The sequence below is a fragment of the Cornus florida genome, unplaced genomic scaffold (assembly GCF_030987335.1).
Source record: "Cornus florida cultivar Cherokee Brave unplaced genomic scaffold, ASM3098733v1 CherokeeBrave_3.0.0_Hap2_Chr08, whole genome shotgun sequence".
Lineage (NCBI taxonomy): Eukaryota > Viridiplantae > Streptophyta > Magnoliopsida > Cornales > Cornaceae > Cornus > Cornus florida.
Genome location: NW_026775578.1, coordinates 4740083 through 4766882, shown reverse-complemented (window position 1 = coordinate 4766882; position 26800 = coordinate 4740083). Strand labels below are relative to the sequence as shown.

At 31.3% G+C, this 26800-nt stretch overlaps 1 pseudogene; it reads left to right on the top strand.

Moving 5' to 3' along the window:
- The first annotated feature begins 2815 nt into the window (after positions 1-2815).
- On the top strand, positions 2816-12730 carry LOC132269611 (uncharacterized; annotated as a pseudogene).
- The last annotated feature ends 14070 nt before the right edge of the window (positions 12731-26800 follow it).

Genomic DNA, 26800 nt, shown 5'->3' with positions numbered 1-26800 from the left:
ATTTATTAAACTGACATATAATAAACCAACTAGTTAGTCACTCAACTTATTCAGTTGATATGACTTAACTACCATCCGTTAATCCAGAAAGTCATCCAACTTGGTTACAGCTGATCTGACTTAGTCACAATTAGGATTCGATATCTTTCAATCCATTCCATTAATCTATTAGGTTAGGTCTATGCGTTTTGAGCTAAACCGTCCCTAGTATGTTACCGTCCCATACCGGTACATACAATCTTCCATATCCATGTAAATTACAACATATATAACAGTTCAACAATTTACAGACCCAAAAACCACCATCCAAATAATTGCAGAAAAATATTTAAAGCTTCAGCAATTTAAATCCAAGCATTTAACCATATAGTTGCAGGAGACGATTTAATAAATCAACAACTAACATCCAGAGCATGCATAGACCAAATTTAATATGTCAGGGACTCCATCATGCATGTGAATAGGTTAAATAATCCTATTATTATCCAATAAATTGCTAAAATAATTTCAGAAGATTGTTTAATATTTCAGCAATTTAAATCCAAGCATTAACCATATAGTTGCAGGAAACGATTTAATAATTCAGCAACCAGCCTCCTAAGCATGCACAGATCAAAATTAATAATTAAATGACCTTATCATGCACTTGAATGCATTTCAAAACAAGTTTTATAACCATATTATATTCCATCAAATTGCTAAAATTTAATTCAACAATTAATTTATCTTCCATTTGTTAACAACATAGGGAGTGTCTTAATTTTTACACTGTTTGTCCCGACAATTTAGAATTAAACCCTAATCAATTTAAGGTCCTAATAACACCCAAATTCAGCCTTCCAAACTCTCTGTGGAACCCCAGACCCAACAGATTTAAATCCCATGCTCCAATAGTAAGCACAGTACGTAAAAAATTTAAAAAAAAATTAAAACAAATCATAAAATAAAAAGGGAGCCTGCTCCAAATTTTGGAGCAGGCTCTTTCAGCCTAGAGCCGGCTCTAGGATTCCTTAGAGCCGGCTCTACTTGTTGTGGGAGCCGGCTCCCACTTCTATGGAGTCGGCTCTCACCTCCTTTGAGAGCCTTCAGTCCCCGGTGCTTCGTTTCAGCTTTTGTGCTTCGTCACTGGGTTACTCCTACCACTCTGTGGGTTTTTAGAACAAATGAAGAAGCCTTAATTAAGCCTAGAATCATCTCCAAGATTTGTTTACAATATTGGAAACCGTTACAGAGTTTAAACTAAACCATTGAACTAGCATGCTTGAAGAGCAGCACTGTAAACAATTTGCAATATCAGTTATGACCCAACCCATCTGTTTCTCTTCACCCCTGCACCTAGGAGTCTTATATCATCCCAACAACATCTCCATGATCCGTTTACAGAAGATAAAAACAAGTATGATAATTAAAACTACAACAGAGTTTAACATGCTTTACTGAATAGAACTGAAACAAACATGCACGACCTGTAAACATATTTGATTTTCAAGCAACCAGATCATCAACAGAGCATATAATAAACACGTAAGTTTCAATTATTAATTAGTTCATCCTTAGAGATAATCCAAGTGCACAGAACACGAGCCAAGGGAAGGAGGAAGATAAGAACTTGTCTTTGAGTTTCAGACTTGAAACTTGTCGCCGTCGTCCTAACTTCCAGCAACCACTGCAACACTGTCTATCCTCCTATTACTTCTGTTCTTCCCTTTTCCTAAGCCAAATCTTGAAGCCTTGATTGGAAACCTCACAAACTTGATCTGCTCTCTCTCAAGCCTCACTCTGTAACTCTCTGTATCTATGTTACGTGAGTAGGTTTTTTTTTCCAACCCTTAATACAGATTATAACTATGTATATATAGGCATAAAAATCCTAAACCCTAATCCTTGTTTAATTAGAGACAGATCCCTAATTCTAAACCTAGTCGGCCCATGAAACTATCTCTGTTACGGCTTACCTATACGTGAAATTCCAACCCCAAAGTTAACTGTAACTTAAAACATAATTAAATTAAAACTCAATTACATAATTAAATACATTTAACCAATTAAATAATAAAAGATCACACATGTCACATAGGTAAACAATTAAATCAAATTAATAAATAAAATAAACACATGTCACATAGGTAAACAATTAAATCAAATTAAACCAAATAATCACGCAAAAATACAATAAAAATAATAAATAAATTTCGAGACTATCCTTTTAAAATTAGGGGTATTACACGATTCCTGCAAAACAAGAGAAGTGATGACCGGCATGGTGCCGGCCGGGTGTACTCCGACGGTCAAGTTAGTACGATCTAATATTCGATAAGGATTACATATAAAATTTATGGCGTACCTTTTTAGGTTGACTAATCATTTCTTTTATAGAAGCATTGATGGTAGTAGTTGTTGAAGCGAGATTCTCCCTGATCCAAGATGATATCGTTTCCTTCTTACAGGAATGGTAACTGTCATTACACATGGTAACCAAAGATTTTTTATAATTACATAGAGATTTTGGGGAGGATAAATCCCTTACCCTTATCTTATTTTGACTTTGAGTTGCCTATTATTTTTATCCTCATCACATACATTATTTATGATAACTAATTCATACAATATCGATTTATAATCCGTAGTATTTAATTAACACAAAGTATTTACAAATAATTATTGGCATGCATGCATTTTAAGCTAACATTAATTATTTACACATTCTTGTTCCAAGATTTTATCAAAGTCTGTATCCCCCTGTGTATGTGTTAACACTACTTCTACATGCATACTTACTCCTGCAACAACAAAGCATACATAATTGTTTTTAGCAATGGCCACCGGCGGTGGCATTCCCGGGAATGTAAGTGCATGGATTAGGGCTAGGCAGCACCACCGGAGCTTTGCGATCAAGTGAAGCATTTGCACCATGATCCAAATGCCTTGCACCTACAACAAGAAGAGGTAATTTGGTAACAAAATATTACTAATAATCAATAACATAAGTATAATTATGACTTTTGTGGTACTCTTATTACTCATGAAGAAGTTCATTTTTTCTCTATATTGCCAAATTAAGAAACACTCAGAAAATTCGTTTTAAAGGCTTCGCACTTGTGGTGTGATTTATATATAGATCGATAGACAGTATATCGGAGAAAATGTTAAGTGAATTCAAGGAAGAAACAGTGTTAACAAAACACATGCAGTTGACAACTGAGGCACTCTCGATCTGTCAATTAATTTTCAAACAACACCCAAACTTGTATTCGATCTCTGCTGGCGTTGATTAGATAAGGATTGAGGAGAGTCTTCATCTGGTAGAATTATTTTGCCACGTTCACATTCATAGGTGTACTAATCCAACTCATTTCATCAATAAAATGTGACACAGGTTGTTTGGCGGAGCCTTATTTTAAAATAAATAGTTTTAACAATTTTGTTAACATATTGTTGCTGTTGGAATAAAAAAAATTAATTTTATCACTAGATTTGTCAAAAAAAGTGCGGTCATGTTAGGTTTTTGGTGACACAATATAACAAGTACTTTTCATAATCAAATTATTTTTTAATTTATCTTTTAACAAAATTTATAAAAATTATTTTTATTGCTAATTTTACAATACCATATTTGATAATAGTAACTTTATTAAGAAATGATTGTAATTGTCTTTATAAAAAATAAGGAAGACATAATTGACTAATAAAAAAAAATTACCTAAAATATTCAATCTCTAATTAATTCAAACGTAAATTACTAAGTTAAATTTGATAACCATTCATAACTAAACGCAAATTTTTAAAACAAAAACGCTTTTAAACAGTAGAGAAGCAATCCTAAAAGGGCTCTAAATATGTATTTTTTAAAACTATATCTATAAATTATATGAGAAAAAATATATAGAGAGAGAGAATTGAGTACGAGTGAATTTAGGGATGACAATTTCTTCTAACCCGCTGGGTTTCCGTCCCGCTCCGCTCCTAATGGGGCGGATTTGGTAGCTCCATAAATGGGTTTGGGACGGATATGGTAAAAGAATTGAAAACTCGAAGCGGGTTTGGGGCGGGGGCGGATTTAGTGATGCCCCCACCCCACCCCCGCCCCGACCCCGATTATATATATATATATATATATATATATAATTTAAGTGTTTATTAATATATTTTGACTAAATATTCGCTAGAATCACTACTTACTAAAATTTTACAATTGTGCACGTGATTCAATCTTCAAAGATTCAAGATCTTAGTATTCTATCCCAAGTCCAGGAATTAATTCAACAGTTTCAACTTTACCGCAATTAAACGGAGTATGCGAGGCGGAGTTGGTATTTTGTCAACCGGAGTAGGGGCAGGGATGGTACACCAATTATAAACTCGTCTCGGAGTTGGAGCGGAGTTGGTATAACGAATTTTTTAATGGGGCGGAGTAGGGTTTAGCCAACTCCATTCCAACTCCGCCCCGTTGCCATCCCTACCAGTGATAGCCGTTAATAGATTGTGAAGGGCCACAAGTAGGTTTTAATTTTTTTTTTTTTTTCAACCAAGGGTAGATCCAGGATTTCTCGTTGGCATGGGCTAATATTAAACATAAATTTAATATATAATAAAATTTCTTAAGCCAAAAAAAATAAAAAATTATAACATAATATAGATAAATATTTGAATTCAAATATTACAAAATATCTATCTAACTTGTGCTTGACAAGTCTTTAAAGACTCGAATTCACCAATAATAGACTCCAAGTCAATTTTCCAAATAAGCTCTTATTCAAGGTTGATAGTCATGCAATTAGCAAGAAATTCATCCAATCCTTTTACGCAATGCTATTTTAACACCTTTCATGCTTGGGTGGTAGACTGAGGTGGACTAATAAAATTAATATATATATATATATATATATATATATATATATATTGGGCTGGGCTAATATTAGTATAGTAAGAAGAAAAAAAAACGGCTACAGCCCACCTTTGCCCAGTCAAGCATTCTTAGTCAAGCATTCTTGACTAGAATGACATGTGTGTTGTAGGAAAACTAGAATGATGTGCTCGAAGAAAAAGGAAAAAAAAATCCATAGATTAGTAATCCTAAATATAATTTTGAGAAAATTACACTTAAGTAGATTTAGGAGTCTTAAATAACAAATTAGTTTATTTTTAAAGTTAATTTTTCAATTTGGTCGAATTAGATAAAATAATTACATATGCATTAAAAACTATTATTTTGGTCCAAAATACCCTCCAAATTCTTATTTCAAAATATCAAAATATCCTTCATAAATCTAATAATTCTTTCATTTATAAAATTTAGAAAAACAAAATTTCTGAGTTGACTTTCAACTTGGCATTTTTGCATATGGTTTATATTTTGTGCATTTTTTCACCATTTACTGAAACAACCATTTAGTTCATATTACCAAAATAAATAAAATAAAAAACAACATATATATATATATATATATATATTATAAATTTTGTGCAAAAAATCTTTAACCATATCTCCTAATCTATATGGTTCAAACCTGCAAATATCAATTTAATTATATTTTTCTTTTTGGGGACTAATCTTTGATTGCCCCATTTTTTACTATATTGAATCTTTTTTATTATTTGTATAAGTTATCGTGTGTATATGATGAAAGTTGTAGCAATAAGGTACAATAAGGTACAAAGTTAAAGAAAATAAATTATTTAAAGAAAGTACTTGATTTTAGGAATAATTTTTAACATTTTGGAATAAGTGTTTGGATGACATTTTGGACCTAAACAATAATTATTGATGCATAGATAATTATTTTACCTAATTCAATCGAAGTGAAAAATAAACTTTTAAAATAGACTATTTTGTTATTTAAGACTGCTAACTCTATATAAGTGTAATTTTTCTTATAATTTTTTTAGAAAACTTTAGGAGTCTAATTTTAATTTTTCTATACAAAATCACAATTAATAACCAAAAACTAGTACAATAAGTAGAGTTGAGAGATGAGCGAAGTATGGCCCCCTCCATTGCACCTGGGCCTATTATAAAATTATTTTTAAAAAACTATAAAAGACTGTTAATTATTTGAAAAAAAAAATCCTGTTATATATATACTGAATGTGAATGAAAAAAGAAAAAAAAAAAAAAAAGAAAAAAAAAGAAAACTCAATGTTCAAAAAATCATACATTTTTAAAATTAAGCAAATAAGGACATTTTCTCAATTTGAAAACTTAAATACCTAAAATGCCCTTAAGGGTATTTTGAAATTTTTATAAAAAAAAATTATCAAATTGACGATCAAAGAGCAATTTGTTACATTTTTTCAAAGATTAGGAATTTATATGCATATATTAAATAGCTAAGGTGTTTCTTACATATTGTTTTATATAACAGGGGTTTTTTTATACTTTACCCATGTTGCAAAAATTTTCGCGGCTCGAAACGGCGGCGTTTACCTATAAAATAATGGAATGTCACCTCGAATGGCACCGGTGGGTAGCGGCCGGGGACCCTCCGACGATCAAATTAGTACTTGAAATTGTATAATAGAAAAGTAATTCTTTATTCAATGTTTAAGGGTTTTTTCTCATATTTGATTTAATGACTCGATACCCATATTTATGGCTATTCATTGGAATCAAGATTGTTCCGCACATGTCGATGGTTGAGATCTCCCTTATCAATGGTAATGGGATCTATTGAGGTGATTAAGTTGGTTGCGATATTAGGGTTCACCTTATCCTCTTCGTCGATTGAATAACAATATCTCTATATCCTCAAGTTAGAGAGGAATGGCGGTAGGTTAACCCTAGGGTTATTTTTTCTCCATCAACCCATTTTCATAAAATAATTATAGAGTATAAGAAACTGTCAACCAAACAAACTTTTGTATATATAAAAAAAAATTCTTATTCAACTAAGCATACGATAAAAATTGCACCATACAATAAAATTATTCCCACATATTAAAACTACCCTCAATAAAATAATATAAAACCAACCGGGCAATGACCCACTTGGTACAAACTCGTCTTTACAAATGGAAACTCAGATATTTGAGTCTTGATGGAGACATGAGTGCGTGAATTTTCTTTGTACCCAACATTTAATTAATTAATCACTGTTTTTTTTTTTTTTTTTTTTTTTTTTTTTTTTTTTTTTCTGAACGTCTGATTTTCTTAAAAAAATTTATATCCGTTATTTAGATACATTTTTCAATTCTTCTGTTGTGTGGATCCATTATAAATGAATGTATCACTGAAGTACATTAGGCAATTTATAGAATTTGAATCATACAAGACACTTTTAACTCATTTAATTCTAATGTCATAGAGATTTGATATATACCTTTTTGTATTCTTTTGTTGTGGTTGGTAAAAGTAAATTAAATATATAAGGATTTTTTTTCGCGCAAGTGAGGTCTTGAGTCTCATTTATCAATTTAATCTCAATCACTGAATTCTGTGTAGATCCTCTCCTGTGTTGGAGAGAATCCTTATCCAAATTAAATAATGTTGGTTTATATTGTACATAAATTAGTTAATCGAATTGATATTTTTTGATTTTTTGTTTTTTTGCAATGTTGTTTGGTTGACGTGTGGAATGAGTGCCGTTGGAAAAGCTCAATTGTCAACTTCCTAGCTAGTAGTCCAACGATGGACAAATGAAAGATGGTGGACTTTTGAGGAGATAGAGATATTCATGCTTGAGTGTCAACAAAGTATACACCTTGTGATAAGCGGTCAATCGAGAGACTTGCAGAGAGGCGCTAGGATTCGAACCTTGGCCAACTGCTTGATATGGTAGGCAAACACTTAAGACCCGTCCTGACTACCAACTCTGCAACAACCCGTGGGACTAATAAGCTCAACTCTTGCCAACTCTAGAATATGAAGTAAGACATATAAATTTGATACACATACATAAATGATCAAAAATCTTTTGGCTATCCCTTTTTCTTTAAAAGTAAAAAAATACCATTAATTATTTAATTAATGCACGTATATTTGAGACAGATTAATGTTTGGTATAGTACGTGTATTGGCCAATTAAAGTCAATATATATGTATAATTAATGCATGAAACGTCATGCTAGCCAGTAGTCATATTGCCACAATCAAGTTTAACTTTTAGTTGCAAACAAAATCGAATTAAGCATCAAATTTAATTTTCACCCTTAGCAATTTCCTAGTGAATATGCTATATTTGTCATTTAGAGGCTTGTTTGGTATCGAAAATTCTCGAGAATGTCGTATTAATATAATTTTACTTTCTTTTGCATATGAAAAGACTTAAATATTTTTCGTTATAAACTCGTTATCTTCAAATTACGAATAATTTTACTGTCGTATCAAGAAAAGTAATAATCAACTTTCAGAATTGAGTTAGGCATTATAGTTTGTACATACTGTCGTCACTTGTTCAAATTATTGTTAATTGATGAATTATTTCTAGGTTCAAGGCACTGTTTTTGACTTTTTGATACAGGATCAAGTCGCCCAAGTAAGACCTTCAGGAAATTTATGGAATAAAAACTATTACATATTGTCCTCACTAAGGGTCAGTTTGGTAGAGTGGAAATGGGAGGAAATGGAAGGAAAGGTGATGGAGGGTGATCAAAAAATTGTGTTTAGGTAAAATGGGTGGAAGGAAAGGAAATGAGAGGGAAGGGCTTGGAGGGTTATGTATAGTTTTATACAATAATTTGCTTATCCTCCCAAAAATAGGCAGAAATGGAAGGAAAGGGAAGGCAATGGCTGATGGAGGAGTTGTGATGCCAATTTTATCCTCAAGATTACAGTTAGCAGTTGCAGAGAGAATGAGAGACAGTGGGCCAGCGGCTGACGGCGAACCCGAACTGGAACAGCGGCGATGGAAACTGAAGGATGTGGGTTTTGATTTTCTGAACAATTTGAAATGATATACCGATCCGGGTTTTGAACTTTTGATTCTTGCAGACAGATAGATAAACTGAAATATATGGGTTTTGAACTTCTGATTGTTGTAGTGCAGTGAGAGAAACAGAAAAATATATGGGTTTTGAACTTCTGATTATTGTAGTGCGCAGAGAGAGAGAGAGAGAAAGAGAGAGAGAGAGGGCAAGTTTAGAGATGGAGGCGAGATTGGGGAGGCTGAAATGATTTGCCCTATTTTTTTTTTTTTTTTTCCTTTTCTTGTTATAGGAGACTATATATCATGGTTGTTAAAATCGCAATTCTGAGTCGTAGAATCGCACGATTCTACGACTCAGCTCTTAAAATCAACTCAAATCGGATCAGAATCGCCCAATTGATAGAATCGTAGGTAGAATCGTTAGAATCGTTGGTAGAATCGTAGAATCGTACGATTCTACCGATTCTACCAAAAATGTGTGTTTGGGGCCTTTGGGCGGGCCTTTATACTATTTGGTCTTTGGGCCTTTATTCTTTTAGTTGTTTGGGCCAAAGCCTGGTCCAAATTTTGTATAAAAATTTATTTACCAAATTATATATTTTAATTATTTATTTTATAAATCATAAAATACAAAACGAAGTTAACGAACCCTATCTCAGAGAGGAGTGAGGAGTCGAGGACTGAGAGGAGGTGGCAGTGCAGAGGGCAGAGGCTCATAGCTTGCAGATCGGAATCATTGGATCCATACAGCAGCTTACAGGTTCGGCCAGGTATGTTATATATTTATTTTCTTCCTTAATTAAGAAATTTCAAGAATCTCCAACTACTAATTAGCAATTGATTCTAGAATCTCCAACTACTAATCAGTAAAGCTAGGGAGTAGAAACTAGAAAGAGAGAATACAATTAATATATGTTATAGAATTGCAAAGTTAATTGCATTTCTTTAAAAGGTATGATTTGATTTTGAGATTTTAAGCATCTCGATCTATATATTCCCAGTGCTTTTGGGATGGAGGACCTTCCATTTATATATATATATATTTTAACTGCAAGTCTGCAATACATTTTAAAACCAAAGAAAACAGAAATAAGCTAAGCTAGAAGAGGGGCGCGGCTTGATCAGTGGTGAAATCCATCGATCGATCAGATTGTTTAAAATTAATTAATATGAGTTGTTATGAGCAGTGGAAGCCTATTTTGGCAATGGTGGGTGTTGATTTTGGTTTGGCGGTTGTCAACATACTTCTTAAGAAGGTCCTTAAGCAAGGAATAAACCAGTTGGTAATCGTCACATACAGATAATCTATTTCTGCTATTTTCTTGATCCCTGTTGCATACTTTATGGAAAGGTGTGTACTCGATCATGTTCCTTTCCATCATTTTATGAAAATAACTACCTACACAACATTTTATTAATTTTTACCCCATATTAAAATGGCCGACCTCAGTTGTTAATACTATATATATATACCCTTTTTTATATTTAATATATATATATGTACCTCAGGATTAATCTTAGTTAATACATAACTTTCTGTTGGCTCCATGATTTTAGTATTTTACAGAATATATATATATATACACACACACACAAACAGTAGGTTCTAGCTTCAAATTAAGAAGTATATATGTGTAGTGAATTTAATTAATTTGTTGCAGGAAAAGCAGGCCTAAGGCTTAATACACCTGATCTGCTTTCTTATCCATATTTCTAATCCTGCCAACTAGTTATATGAATTATATGAATGCAAAACTTTTGATTGGTTGAATAACTTGAATTATATGAATATTGAAATAGATGTCATCAGCTGGAAGTTCTGGTAAAACTACAAGAAAAAATGCTTTGGGACAAAGATTAGATCCGGGATGGGAACATGGGGTTGAGGATGGGACTTCAAAAAAAGTGAAGTGTCGGTATTGCAACACTTCCCATTCTGGGGGTATTTATCGGCATAAACATCACTTGGCTGGCACTCATTTAAATGTTGAGCCGTGTCCACAAGTGCCCGAAGAAGTGAGAACACAATTTCAAAAAATTCTTCAAGCTCATTCAGAGAAAAGTCAAAAGAAGAAGAAACAAAACTTATATGATATTGATATCGATGATGATGATAGTGAATGTATAGCCTTAGAACAATCAAAGAAGCAGAAGCAAGGTGGTGTAATGGATGGATTTGTAACAAAGAATTCGTCACGGCAAACAACATTGAATGAGAAATTTAAAAAGGAAGAGAGAGATGCAGTATGTCAAATCATAGCCCGATTTTTTTATACCAGTGCTATACCATTCAATTGTGTGAACAATCCCATATTTCCTTTTATGTTTAAAAGGATTGGAGAGTATGGGAGGGGGCTCAATCCTCCTTCTTATCATGAAATTAGAGAGACATTCTTGAAGAAGGAAGTGAGTGAAGCATTGAATATACTCGAGAATTTTAGAGGAGAATGGGTGAAGACTGGATGTACTATTATGTCAGATGGGTGGTCTGACAAGAGGAGACGTTCAATATGTAATTTTCTTGTCAATAGCCCATCGGGAACTATCTTTTTGTCATCCCGAGATACTTCTGATATTTCAAAAACTAGCCAAATGGTTTTTGAAATGTTAGATGAGATTGTGGAAAAAGTTGGAGAAGAAAATGTTGTATAAGTTATGACTGATAATGCTTCTAACTACAAATTGGCTGGAGAGATGTTGATGGAAAAGAGGAAAAAATTATTTTGGACACCTTGTGCCGCTCATTGCATTGATTTGATGTTGGAGGATTTTGAGAAAAAAATTGAGATGCATAGTGAGACAATTGAAGATGGAAGCATGATTGTTTCATACATTTATTCAAGGTGTATGCTTAACCATTGGATGAAGGAATTCACAAATGGCAAGGAGCTTATTAGACCTGCAATGACGCAATTTGCCACTTCTTACTTAACTTTGCAGCGTCTTAATCAACTAAAAGGAGAATTAATGAATCTTTTTACATCCTCTAAGTGGAATTCTAGTAAGTTTGCAAGGACACGTAAAGGGAAAAGAGTTGAAGGTGTGGCTTTAGACAATCGTAACTTCTGGACAAATGTTGCCAATTGTCTAAGAGCTGTAATACCTCTTGTTAAAGTACTCCGATTGGTGGATTCTGATGAGAGACCGGCTATGGGATTCATTTATGGAGCAATGGATCGTGCCAAGGAGGAAATTAAGAAAAACTTCAATGGCATCAAAAAGTGGTAAAGTTTTAATTTATTTAAAAACTAAAAGAGTAATAGAGTTTTTAATTGTTTAGAATATAGTATTGTTTGTAAATAGTTAAACTGAAAATTATTAGACTTACATTAAATTAACGATTTTGTAAGTATGAACCTATTTGTACGATCATTGATGCAAGATGGACATCTCAACTTCATCAACCCTTGCATGCGGCAGCATATTTTCTGAATCCCCAATTCCAATATAGTCCAAGTTTCCATTTAGATGCAGATGTGAAAATAGGAGTTTATAAATGTCTCCAAAGAATGGTTCCTGATTCTAATGAGAGAGTAAAAATTGATTGCCAAATGGACACATTCAAAGCTGCAAGAAGGCTCTTTGGCCTAGATAATGCAATATTGACAAAGAACAAGAAGTCTCCAGGTTAGAAAATGCAATATTGATATTTGATAATTTATTATATTTCGTAATTCAAATGTCAATTGAAAATTGAATAGTTTTAACTTTAATGTTATAATATTTTTAATATAATAGCTGAATGGTGGGATTCATATGGTGATGAGTGCCCCGAGTTGAAGCGGTTTGCAATTAGAATATTGAGTTTAACATGCAGCTCTTCGGGATGTGAAAGGAATTGGAGTGCCTTTGAGATGATAAATTACTGAATAATGCATAGTTCTAAAATTTTAATAATGTTGTTGTTTAATTTTAAGTTTTAACCTCATTGGTAATATATTTAGGTGCATTCAAAAAGGAGAAACCGGTTGCAACAAAAGAAAATGAATGATTTGGTATTTGTTATGTATAACATAAAATTGAGGGAGAGGAACTTGAAAAGACAAGCCGTCATAGAACCAATTATTTTTGAAGATGTCTCTTCCGATGATGAATGGATTACCGAAAAAGAGGATCCGGTTCTTCCAACAAAAACTAAATGGTTGAGGGTTCTTGATGACAAAGTTCAAGAAGATGATTCCGATGAAGAAGATGAAGTAGAAAGGATGACTAGGACATGTAAGAACTTAAATTTTAAACTTTTATTATAATATTGTATAAATTATTACATTATATTAATTTTTGTTCTTTCTTTATGCTTTGCAGTTGAGGAAATTTATGCAATTGACGATAATGAAGAGTTGCAGCCATTAAATCCTATTGATGAAGCTAATGAGGAAGATGGTGCAGGGTTCAATGATGACTTTATGGATATGTAATTTTAGTTTCTAACTTTGGAGAGGGATGAGTTAGGATTTGAGATTTATGGACTATTTTATTTTGTGTTACATCCTCTTTTATTTATATTCAGATTTTGGAATATTTTCTTTTACTTTTATTTATATTCGGACTTTATAATATTGTTAGGATTTGAGATTTAAAGTCATGGATATGTAATATGGTGTGTTTTGGCCTTATTTTGGTTATATTTTACATATCTTATTGTTTAGGAAGTTAGTTTCAATTATTTTTTCGCAATTAGGTAGAATCTTACGATTCACGATCCGATTCTACGATTCCGATTCTACGGAGCCCAAAACGATTCTACGTAGAATCCCGATTTTAACAACCTTGCTATATATATATATATATAATACAGATGGAGGCGAGAAGAGGCTGAAATGATTAGCCCTAATTTTTTTTTTTTCTTTTCTTGTGCGCAGGTATGGGAGAATATATATATATATAAAAGGACATAATAGTTAATTAATTAAAATAATTCCCTTTCTTTTCTTTCATTTTCTTTTCCCAAACATGATTATTATTCTTTCCTTTCCATCATAACTAATGTTATCATTCCCCTTCAAACCCACCGTCCCAAACATACCCTAAGGCCTTCATGCTATATTTGAAAAAAAGACCAACTATTATAATTAATGTCAACACTCTCACCACTGAATTGAATATTTACTATACCTGTTTTCTAGCTTGCTTATTGTCACTAAGCAATTATCAAAGATATAAATTATAATTATCATAAATCACAACCACAAACTTCATTATCATAAATTTAATAGAGTCATTCACATCAAAGGTTGGATTAATTTAATTGTTGAATTACATATCATTTTTTTCGACTGATCTAAAATAATCTCGATCGATGAAATGACTCCACAAAGTTAACATAGTTGAAAAGAAATTACATTGAAAGAGAACTTATATATACATACATACATAATTTATGATAACTAATTCATAAGGGGAGGTATATATAATCCACAGTATTTAATTATCACAAAATATTTACAAAGCGTGCACTTCGAACTATCAAAGAAAAAGCTAGCTACATTTTATCACAAGTCTGCATCTCTCTCTCTCATTATTTTCTCTGTTACATTACTTAATACTTATACATGCATATATATACTTACTCTTGCTGGTGCAATATCACTTACTCATAGCTATTAGGTAAGCTATCTGGAGGGAGCTGCAACAATTAAAGCTAGCTAGCATCGGCCATAAGAATGGGCGGCGGCGATCAGTAGTGTTTTTAGTAATGGCCACCGGAGCTACTTCCAGGGATGTGAGTGCCTGGATTGGGGCTAGGCAGCACCACCGGAGCTTTGCGATCAAGAGAAGCATTTACATGAACGGTGGTTGGCTCCACACCATGATCCAAACGCCTTGCAGCTACAACTACAATAGGTAATTTGGTAACAATCATAATATTAATCAATAACATAACTACCATCAATTTTGAGATCTTACTCGTGAAGAAGCTCATTGTTCGTTTAAAACACTTTGTTCTTGAAAAAAAAAATGAAAGCTATATATGAAGGTGGTATAATTTAAAGACAAATGGAGAGGAATGTATGTACACATATATATATACATGTGGAAATAGAAGAAAAAAAATGCGGTTGACAAACACACGCAGTTGACGATTGCAGCAGCACTGTGCATGTCAATTGTAAATTTGAATGAATTTTCAAACAACACAAAAAGTTGTATACGATCTGCTGTGTCTTATCCCACGTCATCCTTAGATAAGCACGACGACAATAAGTCTTGATTTAATAGAATTGATGATTTTGCCATATCGAGATTAATTTATGCCAATCCACCCCGCATCTCACGAATGAAATGGGACACCGACTCCCTCTACTTATAAATACTGCGCCATTACAATAAAATTGGTTCAAATATCTCAATAAACTTGCAATGCGTTTTCATTTATGTAGGCATAACACTGTGGCTCACATGGGTTATTACTCCCTGAGCCCGGATATATGTAGGAAGAGGGTTGCTTAAAGTATTTTGATCACCAAACGTAAAATTTTGTCACGACTAATATGAAAATGGATCTTACGAATACACACATACTCGTAAATATTGCTAGAAAGTTCTCCTGAAGTGACGCATTGCACCGGATTGAATGAGGTTATAACTTTAAATAGCTAGAGTCGGAATGAAAACAAAAAATTTATGTAGCCAATGCTAAATAATTTGAAAAATACATCGTTGTTGTAATAGTTCCTGTGATTTTCTATTTTCTTAAAATTTCTTTAATATTATTTAAAATACGTACAATTACCAATTCTTATGTTGTCGATTCATTTTGTATCATTGAAGTCCACTAGACAATTGATAGAATTTGAATCATACAAGACTCTTTTACTCATTTAATTCTATTGTGGTTCTTAGAATTCCTTAATTTATTAATTATTTGATATACACTTTTTGGATGTTTTTATTGGTGGTGGTCTTGTAAATAGATATGCATGGTAAAAGTATATTAAATAATATTGTAAAATATAGATCGAACCTGCACACTCTTCTAATTCTTCTGATCATACTTGTCATTCATTGTAAATCTATGAAAATTATGCATTGGACTTGGATTTTCTCTTTTATATATGTACTTATTATTTAATTTTAATTTAAATAATTTATTTTGATTGAGAGTAGTAATTTCCAATGATTTCAAAGTTGAATTGTTGAAGTAAATCGTTTGATCAAGTATTTATAATTAATCATTAATGCAAAATATAACCACTTCCTTGCTTGCACGTAAATATGTCTCTCAGCTCAAACTGCACTAAATACAACTATATATTCTTTTGGGTACTACCGTGCTTGTGAGTGCGTGGAAGTTGTCCTTAAAATTCCCAAAAGCACCGTCCTTTTATGTTCTTTTAAAGTCAGTGTAATCTATGTTCTGCCGTCTGTACAATGTCAATGTGTATATATATACAGCTTCCATAGAAATTTTTTTTATGCATGATGAGCGTGCTCATATTTTAATCTACATATTATATTTAATATAAAATGTACATGTGTGTACAAAGAAATTGTTGCCCACAAGTGTGTATTCACTTTTACCGATCAAATCTAAAGCCATTTGGATTCATACACAATTTGGAGTTGATATTTATAATAAATATTTCCCAAAAATTTTTTTATAATAAATCAAAATCTATGAGCTTTGATAATTCTGAAAAAATTCGATGGGTTAGTATCTAAAATAAGTAGACAAAATTAGAAAAATTCATTAAAAGGCAAGGTTTATATTCATATCCCCTGTTTACCTCTATTTTTTCTTTTCTTAAGGCTTCGTTTGGTTAGATAAAAATAAGCAAGAAAAAAAAAAAACAAATAAAAAATGAAAGAAAAGTGAAGTAAATAAAAAGAAAAGTTATTTTCTATCAAGCATTTGGTTAGTATGAAAATTTATTCAAGAAAATTGTATGAAAATATTAGTTTGTTAGTTTGGATAGCATGAAAATGAAAAGAAAGTGATTGTGCATACCAAAATTATTCTTATAATTTCAAATACTAAAATAATAAATAAATTTGTGTTTGATGATGTCTATTTTTATCAAAGTTTTAATAAAATGATCAATGATTAGATCTAATAATATAATTATTTATATTCATTTTTATTGTTTAAATTAAAACAATACTTCGACCATAGAAGTAGAAATAATTATTCATTTAAGAAAAATAACAAATCTTAAAAATAAAAATAAAATAAAATAAATTTGGGATCATATACTAATAGGCTTTCAACCAGAGAACACAAAAAAGCAAAATATATATTATTTTCTGTATATATAATAGAGGGGTATATATATATCAGATACAATGTATATATTTAGAACCAAAAAAAAAAAATCGTCCAAATAGTATTGCTAGAGAACATGTTTAAAGAGAACTTGCCTTTTAGAAGTTCACTAAAATAAAAATTGTTAAAAAACTTACCTCTTTGAAACTCAATTAGAAAATAAATAAGTTAGTCATTTTACATAATTCAGTTGTTAGATAAAATAGAAATTTCAAATAAAAAGAATTAGTTGTGTGAGAAAAGTTTTGGAGGTAACTAGTTTAACGTGGGAAACTATATTTTCTATTATAATTCTTTTTCCATCTATCCAAATTTAAAATTCTAAAAAAATTTAAAAATTTTCTCTTTTTTGATTCCATCTAACCAAACGAAACCTAAGAGTGAGTATTCAAATTTCTTCAAATGGTCCTGTCAGTTGTATAATCTAGATTACCTGTTATTCTAGATTAGCAAGGTTCTCAAAAGAAGAAACAGGTAATCTAGATTATGCAAATTTTTTCTAGATTAGTATCCAAATTTAACCCGAATCTTAATTACACTAATTAATTTTACCTCTTATTCTAGATTAGCGAGGTTCTTACCTGTTAGTGTTACCCAAAAAAAAAAAAAAAAAAAAACATTTTAAATATGTATTAAAATATATATTACAGTATAAAATATTGATTCTAGACTGAATAATATCGTTCCCGTTCAACTTTATTTTTTAATTTAATGCGCAAATGTAAATTGGTTCTTTCTAAATAAAGCTGTTGAATCTGTCACTGCTGCAACAAATGCATACTCTCAACCTGTACTTGAATTTTTAAACTATATTGGGGAATTTGTTTTTCTTTTTTAATTTTTTTTTAAAATAATATATTTGGTTGACTTTCGGATTGAGTTGAGTTGAGTTGGAAAAGCTCCCATTGACATAGTAGCGACTTGTGGGACAATTTCCTAGCGGAGTAACCCGATGGAAAAATAAAAGATGGTGGACCCTTCTTCATTTTGACTTTTGCTGATGTTCATACTTCAATGTCCCGTATCCAGTTTCTGATACAGAATAAGAGCCTTAAGAGTTAAGTCACGTTAATTTGTACAGTATAATCTAGATTACCTGTTAAAATTATATATTATTTACATAACTGATATGATCTTTTAATTATTTTTATTGTTTGTACATTAGGTTTTTAGAGAGACAAAAGCTAAGGTTGTCTTGAATTCACAAAATAAAAATATAAAATTTAGAGAAAGACGGATATTGTATTAATAATTGAATACAACTAACACTTAAAAATAAGTTTAAAAATAAAATTTTTTAAAAAATTAAAACACCTAAACAACAAAAACTATTAAATATAAAAAATGAAACAACCCAAGTTCGTTTAGACAAGGAACAAAAATTCGAAATATTTAACAAACCTCTTGTATGATAGAAAACTTATGTTTTGACATCCTAAATGATGTTATTTTGATAAATAAAAAAAAAAGGCATACATCAAAATATAGCAGTGTGTCTTAGGACTGTTTCTAATAAAAAAAACTTATTTTGATAAAAAAATAAACAATTCGGGATTGGACTAAAAATTTATCAACATGTCTGTTTGGCCCTTAGACTTCCCCAATAGTTGTACTTCAGAAACTTAAAATTTCTTCCTTAATTATGCGTCGACAAAAAGAGACTTCAGAACTTTCAACCTTTATTTTGCTTTACAAAGGGTGGATATTTGAAACCGGATATACGAAGAGACCACCACTTGACATAATTAATGCATGAAACAAGAAGGAAGCTCCCATGTACTGATGGCAAACAGTACTCAAATTGGCTTTTTGTCGCAGACAAAATCGAATTAATTAAGCATTTTATTTTAATAAGTAAGATTAGAGATTAAAGAAACAAAACTTTAATTTTCACTTTATAGGAATTTCCCAGTGATGTTATATTTGTCACTTACGTGAGAAGCTTGTCTACATGGATTTTTCGGGGAAGCTAATGAAGCAAAGCGCAACAAAGAATTTAAGGCCCCATGCCAAACCTCACAATAATGACAACCACAATAATACAAACTATAGTTTCAGTGTTAAACTAATTGTTGATTATTTAATGGAAGGAGGCGTGACAGGCTATCAACACCGATAAGATTAACAACTTATTATCAAATTTTTTTTTCTTTTTTTTTTTTTTTAATGTTTGATGTTTGATTAAAAGAAAGAAGTTATATAGTAAATGGGCATGCAAGGGTGGATTCATAAATTATCAATGAAGTGGGTTAAAATTAAACATAAATTTAATAGCATAATTTTTTAAGTAAATTTTTTTATTAGAGCTCATTTGGCTTGGACCTTTATTTTAGTATTGTAGTTTAATTGACTTAGACTTATTTAGGTGGATTAATACTAATAATTATTATTATTATTATTATTTGGTTAGGTTAAAATTACCCATAATAATAAAAAAGAAAACTTTTTTTTTTTTGGATGGGCTAGAGCCCAACCCAGCCCAGCCCTACCCTAGATACGCCATTGGTGGTTGGCTTCATATCATGATCCAAACGCCTTGCAGCTACAACTAGGTAATTTGGTAACAATCTTAATATTAATCAATAACATAACTACTATCAAATTTGAGATCTTACTCATGAAGAATCTCATTGTTCGCTTAAAACACTTTGTTCTTAAAAAAAAAAAGAAAAAGCTATACATGAAGATCGTATAATTTAAAGACAAATGGAGAGGAATATATGTACATGTATATATATACATGTGGAAGTAGAGCTAGAAAAACGCGGTTGACAATCACACACATGCGGTTGACGATTGCAGCAGCACTGTGCATGTCAATTGTAAATTTTAAATCAATTTTCAAAGTCAAACGTCTTGATCTGCTGTGTCTTATCCCACGTCATCCACGAGAATAAGTCTTGACTGTGTCTTATCTCACGAATGAAATGGGACGCGGACTCCTCTCTCTACTTATAAAAACTGCTCCACACAGACATACAATAAAATTGGTTCAAATATCTCAATAAACTTACAACACATTTTTATTTACGTAGGCATATCACTTTGGCTCATTCAATATCTACTTCTTACATGGGTTATTACTCTTTGTGCTCGGATATATATGGAAAGAGAGTTGCTTCAAATATTTTGATCACCAAACGTAAAATTTTGTCTCGAGCAATATGAAAATGAATTTTATTAATACACATACTCGTAAATGCTAAAACGTTCTCCTTAACCAGTGCATTGCACCAGCTTAACTGGGGCTATAACTTTAAATAGCTAGACTCGGAATGAAAGCATAAAATTTATATAGCCCATCCTAATTTGAAAAGTGTGATTTTCTATTTTCTTAAAATTTCTTTAATATTATTTAGAATACTTGCAATTACCAATTATTCTGTTGTGGATTCGTCGTAATTGAATGCATCATTGAACTACACTAGACAATTGATAGAATTTGAATCATACAAGACACTTTTACTCAATAAAATTACTTAAATCAAATCAGTACAGAAAATTACTTTTACCAATTATTTGAGTTTCTACACTTTTTGGAAGTTTTTTGGTACGTGGTGGTCTTGTAAATAGATATGCATGGTAAAAGTAAATTAAGCAATATTGTAGAATATAGATCGAACCTGCATACTCTTCTAATTCTTTTGATCATACTTGTAATTCTTTGTAAATCTATGAAAATAATGCATTGGACTTGGATTTTCTATTATTTAATTTTAATTTAAATAATTTATTTTTATTGAAAGTAGTAATTTCCAATGGTTTCAAAGTTGAATTGTTGAAGTAAATCGTTTGATCAAGTATTTATAATTAATCATTAATGCAAAATATAACCACTTCCTTGTTTGCACGTAAATATGTCTCAGACCTCAAAATGCACTGAATACAACTATATTCTTTTGAGGGTACTATCGTACTAGTGAGTGCGTGGAAGTTGGTCCTTAAAATTTCCAAACGCACCGTCCTTTTTATGTCCTTTAAAGTCAGTGTGATCAATGTTCTGCCGCGAGTACAAAGTATATATATATATACAACTTCCATAGAAATTTCTGTATGCATGATGACATTTCTTTATGCATGATGAGAGTGCTCATATTTATCTACATATTATATTAATTATATTTAATATAATATGTATCTGTGTGTGTACAAAGAAATTGTTGCCCACAAGTGTATTCACTTTCCCGACCAAATTTAAACTCATTTGGATTCATACACAATTTGGAGTCGAAATTTATAATAAATATTTCCCATTTTTTTTTTTAATAATAAATCAAAATATATGAGCTTTGATAATTCTGAAAAAAATCATTAAAAGGCAAAATAAGAAAATTTCATTAAAAGGCAAGGTTTATATTCATATCCCCCCCTGTTTAGCTCTGTTTCTTCTTTTCTTAAGAGTATCCAAATTTCTTCAAATGGTCATGTCAGTTGTATAATTGTGTAAATAGTATCAAAATTTAACCGGAATCTTAATTACACTAATTAATTTTACCTCTTGTTCTAGATTAGTAAGGTTCTTACCTGTTACCCAAAAAACAAAAAAATTTAAATATGTATTAAAATATATATTACAGTATAAAGTATTGATTCTAGATTGAATAATATCGTTCACTTTGAATTTTGAATTTATTGCACAAATGTAAATTGGTCCTTTCAAAATAAAGCTGTTGAATCTGTCACTGCTACAACAAATGCATGTTCTCAACCTGTACCTGAATTTTTAAACTATATTTGGGAATTTCTTTTTCTTTTTTTTATTTTTTTAAAAAATAATATGTTTGGTTTACTTTCGTATTTGGTTGAGTTGGAAAAGATCCCATTGACATAGTAGCGACATTGTGACACAATTTCCTGGTAGAGTAACCCGATAGAAAAATAAAGATGGTGGACCCTTCTTCATTTGGACTTTTGCTGATGTTCATACTTCAGTGTCCAGTATCCAGTATCCAGTTTGTGATCTAGAAGAATAGGAGCCTTAAGAGTTAAGTCACATTAATTTGTATAATCTAGACTAGTCAAAATTAGATATTACTTAACTGACATCATCTTTTAATTATTGTACACGCGTTGTATGTTTTTAGAGAGATTGGGAAGCTAAGGTTGTCCAGATGAATGATAAATTATGTTGAATTCACAAAAATAAAGAGATAAAAATTAAAGAAAAACTTATATTATATTAATAAATTGAATACAAGTTACAATTAACATTCAAAAATAAGTCTATAAATAAAATTTCTCTAAAAAGTTAATACACCTAAACAACAAAAATTGCTGAAAATAAAAAAATGAAAGCAACCCAAGTTCGTTTAGGAATAAAATTCCGAAATATTCGACCAGCCTCTTCTACAATAGAAAAATCATATTTTGAGGTCCTAAACGATGTTATTTTGCTGAAAAAAGATATACATCACAACATAGCAATGTGTTTTACTTGTTGGACGGTTTCTAATAATAAAATAAAAAACTCTTCTTTTGATAAAAAAAAAAACAAAAAAAACTTCATAATTGGGCCAAAACATTTATTAACATTAGAAATTATTTGATGGTCTTGGACCATTAATACTTGGTGGATCAGTTAAATACAGACTCTCAGATTAAGAAAATGACTCCACAAGAGTGTATTAATAAATTATAAATTTTATAATCGAAAGATTTTCATTAAATTAATCCACCAAATATGAAATGATCAAAACCTTCTAATATTTTCTAGTATCAACATGTCAGTTTGGCCCACTTCCACAATATTCTACTTCATAAACTTAAAATTTCTTCCTTAATTTTAGGCTGACAAAAAGAGACTTTCGAACTTTTTACCTTTATTTTGCTTTAAAAAGAGTGGATATTTGAAACCGGATATACCAAGAAACCACCACTTGACATAATTAATGCATGAAACAAGAAGGAAGCTCCCATGTACTGATGGCAAACACTACTTAAATTGACTTTTTGTCGCAGACAAAATCGAATTAATTAAGCATTTTATTTTAATAAGTAAGATTAGAGATTAAAGAAACAAAACTTTATAGGAATTTCCCAGTGATGCTATATTTGTCACTTACGTGAGAAGCTTGTCTACATGGATTTTTCAGGGAAGCTAATGAAGCAAAGCACAAAGAATTTAAGGCCCCATGCCAAACCTCACAATAACGACAACCACAACAATACAAACTATAGTTTCAGTGTGAAACTAATTGTTGATCATTTCATGGAAGGAGGAGTGACAGGCCATCAACACCAATAAGGTTGACAACTTATTATCAATTTTTTTTATTTTTTTTATTTTATAATGTTTGATGTTTGATAAAAAGAAAGAAGTTATATAGTAGATGGGCATGGCCCAAAAATCCTAGAGCAAAAACCCGGAAAGTCCAATTAACCAACATCGACGTTAGCCGGGTTACAACGGAATGGGCTTGGACAAAATGAAACAAAAACCCAATTGCAAGACTTGAAACAAATCAATGGCACCTTATAGAGAAGTTATCAAATTGGTATTTTCTGTGTTTTTTGAATCAGATCAGTCCTGCACCCCGGAGAAGTTATCAATCTGATTCAAAAAAACAGAAAATGCGCACTTAAGCGAATTGCATGCTTAAAACATAAACTACAATGTGCACAGGGAATTGTAACACTTTATTTTAATACTTTCTCTGATATGGTCTCAAACATTTAATTTAATATCATATGACACTAGCCAACTTGAGGAACTCGCACGACCACTCCATTTTCATCAACCCAAACCCAAACGCGGTTGCACCTGAAGTCTCTAGTCACCGGAGTTCCATCCCGCAAAACGATTGCATCCACGCTGCTATTTTATTTTTCTATCTTGGCCTCTGCAGCGTCACCGTTTGCCCCCATCAGCTCCGGCCATGACTTCTTATGTCACATCCCAAATTTTAATACAAAAACTACTTGTTTTGCATATAAAATTTAAAGTATAACTTCCACCCATTCTTAACATACATCCACCATAAATAGAATTCCAATGAATCTCATCATATAATTTAATAATACGAGAGACCGACAAATTTATAATGAATAGAGGTGAAATTTCCTCTGACATAATAAAACATCCATAACCACTAAATCAACTAAAACAAAGTCGCACAAAACGCCAACTTTATTACAATTGATGATTATAATTTAATTACTCGTGAATAGGGGAAGATCGTTAAAGTAACGCACGGACTAAGATAAGGACTACGACTAAGATAAGGGTTACAGATTACGATAAGAATTGCAGAATACGATAAGGATTAGGCCAACAGATTATGATAAGGATTAAGGACGACGTGGACGCTACGTAACATCCTGACCCAAGTCCTATAAATAGGGAGGGCTAATCGACGTTTGGAGGTAGGCAAAAAACCCTAACTCAATATCTCGATTTCTCCAGGGAGATTATCATTCACACTGACTTGTTCGTCAGAGCCTACTCTACCTGTAACACACCGGTGTTTGTAGGATCACTTTTTCTTCTCTTTATTCAGGAAGTCAGATCAGATTCGGGTTGCGCAGAATCCATCTTCAACAACAATGATCATAATTAAGGAAAACTGAGTAAAAACAAATAAATATGCAACGAGTTAAAATCCGTCCTCGTCGTATGTCTCCATCACGTTCCTACTCTACAAGCACTGAAATGTGATAATGGGATGAGTTCACAAGCTCAGCAAGAAATGTTAAACACAATCATCAGCAAGCTCACCTTACCTTGTATTCCCATATATATAAGCAACTCAATAAATTCATTAATTAAATATGCATATTCCAGTTAATTATAAACTTAATAAATAACCATCATTTATTTTTAATAAATCTGCATATCTCATATGAGCCTCGGACTCCCATCCAATAAAGTGGTGTGAATCGTATAGTCCTTAACTACCAAAAACACACGTGTGGCTGGATTGTATGTCTACTTCACGAATGATCCCTGATCACGTCCACACAATAAGGGCTCATTAGACCAATGGCCATAATAATAGGGTAGTACACTTCCAATTAGGCAGGTCCCTGACCATACCCAAAAGTCATCATAGGGTCAGTCCTTGACTACCCCTCAGACTAATCCAAACTCATCCATTAATTGTTAATTATGGTGAATTATGAAATACATTATTAATTAATAATTAAATTAATAATTAATACACCCAAATACAATTTTAATTTAAAAACAGAACTCTAAAGACCCAACCAGTGAGAGTACAAAATTTCTGGATAAAGTCTAACATTAAATAAAAGACCTGCAAAATTTCAGAATCTAACTCCTAATAGTTTTTCCGTACTCTCCCTTTTAGTTTTGAGAAAATAATATTTTTTTTCAGGGTTTAATTCGATAAACCTACCCAAATATCATTTAAAATTTTGAATTTAACCAAATTAGGTTCTGTATACAAAAATATAATATTCTAAAAGTTTCATGATTTTTGAAGCATTAATATTATTTATATTTCTTATTCATCATTCAATCAAATAATAACTAACAAAAAAATAAATAAATATTAAGTATATTATTTTGTGATGCTGGCCCACCACTACTCACCATTAATGCCTGAGAATCACACGTCCCTCCCAATATGGTTCTAAAATACCAGTGAAAAACTAATTTCAATAGGTATATATTTATATACTCATAAAACTTCCTTTTCCAATTTAATTTCATATATATATATAAATTGTACTCACATGCTAATCTGCTAATCCACTGAATCATGTATTAAAGTGAATATATATATATATATATATATATATATATATATATTAGATACCATTCTAAGTTCAAATTGACCCAAAAATCCATATTACAACTTATTAAATTCATGGAAATAATTCAAGATCTTCAGCTCTTATTTGCCATGACCTCAAATCCTAATTCACCTTTATCCATTCTGTATTCATATAATAGCATGAACAGAGAACATCAATTATTAATTCATACGATCATTATAAAATTCCCAAATATATATATTTATATAACAACATGTTAAAATAGTTTCACATAATAATATATACCAATCAATTATCCACTTACCCCTTACATATATACACACACATGCAGGTCCTACGTAACTACCATGACCCATAATGATTGTCACAACACTACAACCAATTAGATTCCATAATTCTACATAAACATATCATATAAATGTCTAGGTTTTAATTACACAAGGAATGAAATTCATACCGTTAACCATTCATGTTGATGAAATTATTCTTATTTATCATCACGTTAACATAAGCTATAAATATTATTTCTATATATTTGATAGGTAAAGTTACAAATATATACAAGTATATAAAGCAAGATTAACTTGCCTGATAAATATCATTAAACCTTCCTCTCTAGCCGATCATTTGGTCACCATTTCTTTTTCCGGCTACGGCATATTGACAACGTAATGTCAGTAACCCGCTTCCTCTCTTTCTCTCTCTCTCGTTTTATTTTACGAAATAAAATATTAACACTTATATAAAAATAAGAATATCGGTAGGTGAGCTAATTTAGGATCCCTTTAAAAAAAAAAATCAACTTTTAAAAAGGTAACATATTATCTCTATTATTTCTTAAAAAGTCAACTAGAAAAATAAATATTCTTAATAAAAAAAAAATATGGGTATTACATTCTACCCTCCTAAAAAGAAATTTCGTCCTTGAAATTTGCGTACC